A 2,618-nucleotide genomic window follows, 5' to 3' on the forward strand; every position below is an offset into this window, starting at 1 on the left:
GACATTTCGCCAAAGAGAAACAGATCAGAAATAAGCATATGAGAGGTGCCTGGGTGGGGGGGGGGGGATTCAGCTGGTTCAGTGTCCAACTCTTGGTTTCAGCTCAGGTCACGATCTCATGGTTTCGAGAGTTTGAGCCCCATGTCAGGCTCTGCGCTGACAGTGCGAAGCCTGCTTGGGATTCTCTCTCTTTCTCTCTCCCTCTCTCCCCCTCTCTCTGCCCCTCCCAACTCACGCTGTCTCTGTCTCTCTCAAAATAAATGAATAGTCTTTTAAAAAAAGTAAAAAGCAAGCAAGCCAGCAAGCACAGGAAAAGGCGCTTCAGATCCTGTCATCAGGGAAGTGCAAATCAAAGCAACAATGAGATGCCACTACACGCCCATTAAAATGGCCAAAATCCAGAACACTGGCAATACCAAACGCCAGCAAGAACTGGGAGCAACAGGAGCTCCCCTTCATCCCCGGGGAGAATGCAAAACGGCACAGCCGCTTTCGAAGACAGTTTGGCAAGTTTCTCGCACAACTCTGCATACTCTTACCATATGATCCAGCAATCGCGCTCTTTGGGATTTACCCAAAGGAGTTGAAAAATGACATCCACGTGAAAACCTGCTCAAAGATGCTCAAAACACCTTTATTCATAATGGCCCAAACTTGGAAGCATCCAGGGCGCCTGGGTGGCTCAGTCCGTTAAGCGTCGGACTTCGGCTCAGGTCGTGATCTCGTGGTTCGTGGGTTCGAGGCCCGCGTTGAGCTCGGTGCTGAGAGCTCGGAGCCTGGAGCCTGCTTCAAGTTGTGTTTTCCTCTCTCTCTCTCTCTGCCCCTCACCCACTCATCCTCTCTGTCTCTCTCAAAAATGAATGAACATTGGGGCGCCTGGGTGGCGCAGTCGGTTAAGCGGCCGACTTCAGCCAGGTCACGATCTCGAGGTCCGTGAGTTTGAGCCCCGCGTCGGGCTCTGGGCGGATGGCTCGGAGCCTGGAGCCTGTTTCCGATTCTGTGTCTCCCTCTCTCTCTCTGCCCCTCCCCCGTTCATGCTCTGTCTCTCTCTGTCCCCAAAATAAATAAAACGTTGAAAAAAAAAATGAAAAAAAAATGAATGAACATTAAAAAAAATTTTTTTTTAAATTAATTCTTACCAAAAAAAAGACAGTGTCCTTGACCGAATGGAACTTCTACTCTATTGGGGAAGACAATAAACCAGTAATGGAACAAGTATTCTGTGCTCTGAAGACAGGAAAACAAGACGGTGTGACAGATGGAGGGTGCTGGGGATCCGGCAGGCAACTACTTAGGACCGTCAGGAAGGTCTCTATGAAGAGGAGACATTTCAGTTGAAATGTGAATAAAGAGAAGAAGCCAGCCATGCAGAGCTCCGGAGGGAGAGCAGTTCTGGCAGAAAGCAGAGCTCAGCAGCTGGGGGGAATGGAAAGAAGGTCCCCGGGGCTGTTGTGAGATTGGAGGAGGGCAGGAGTGAGAACTCTCTGGGCTTCTAGGCTGCACCTGAGGGCCAGCTCTTAATCCCAGTGCATCGCAGGGCTCTGGGCGGGCCCGTGCTGAGGCCCGGTTTGGATTTGGTCTGAGGTCCAGGCCACTCTAAATCTCGACTCACTCGTGGGCCCTGTGTGGCACCACATGCTTCCTGAAGGTGTCCCCGCTTCCTTCCTCCCGATGACAGTTACACAATCTGAATTGCATTCGGAGAGCTTCCCCTGTCACTCACGAGCCCCTACAGTGGTTCACCCTTGGTTCAGTTAGCAGGAGCCCGAGCCGGTAATCCCCGCCCTCCCTGCCTACAGGTCCTCCCTCTGGGCCTCGCCTCTGCATCTGTAAAGTGGGCGGGGGCGGGGGTGGGGACCACATGAGGCAAATGGCCTTGGTAGTCCCCTCACTGTAGCTTTGGATAGTGATTGAAAGAGGATGCAGCCAAAGTGGGTTCCAGGGAAGAAGCGAAGGTGAAAGATTGAAAAGAGTCCTCCGGGCTCCCGAGGTGCGGGTGGGAAGGGTAGTCTGGGGAAGGAGGGAGGTTTTTAGAAAGCCAGGCCGGCAGAGACCCTGTGACCCAGGCTTTCATTTCGCCCAAGCACCCCACAGCACCATGTGACCCAGCCTGGCCAAAGAAAGGGGAAGCGAGGAGAGCCCAGAATTTCTCAAGAAGCACAAAGCTGGTCGGAGGCGGCTGGCGGCGGAGCAGGGAGCCAGAGCCAGAGGGGGGCCAAGGAGGAGGGGAGGCAGGAGGGGGGGAGGGGGCAAGGAGGAGGTGGAGGAGACAGCAAGGCCGGTGGGGGCAGAGCGAGCCCAGTGAGAGGGCCCCCTCCCCCAGAGAACACGCCAGGTGTCACAGGGGAAGGGAGACAATTCAGACGGGGCGACGACTGGGAGACCCACAGGAACGGAGGGGGAGGGGCGGAGAAGTGGGGCGAAAAGGGGTCGGCAGGGGGGCCTGAGGGGTCGAGAGGAGGGGGAAAAAGAGCCGCGGGAGGAAAGGAGGGAGAGTCAGGGGTGGGTGGAGGGGACAGGGGGAGAGTTGAGGGTGAGGGACGGGGAGGTAGAGACCGGGTAGCCGCAGAGGCCGCAAGGGGAAAACCAGGCAGAGGGGGTCAGGGAGACCGAGGGGG

The sequence above is a fragment of the Herpailurus yagouaroundi genome, unplaced genomic scaffold, assembly GCF_014898765.1.
Source record: "Herpailurus yagouaroundi ecotype Mexico unplaced genomic scaffold, PumYag 187, whole genome shotgun sequence".
In the NCBI taxonomy this organism is placed as follows: Eukaryota; Metazoa; Chordata; class Mammalia; order Carnivora; family Felidae; genus Herpailurus; species Herpailurus yagouaroundi.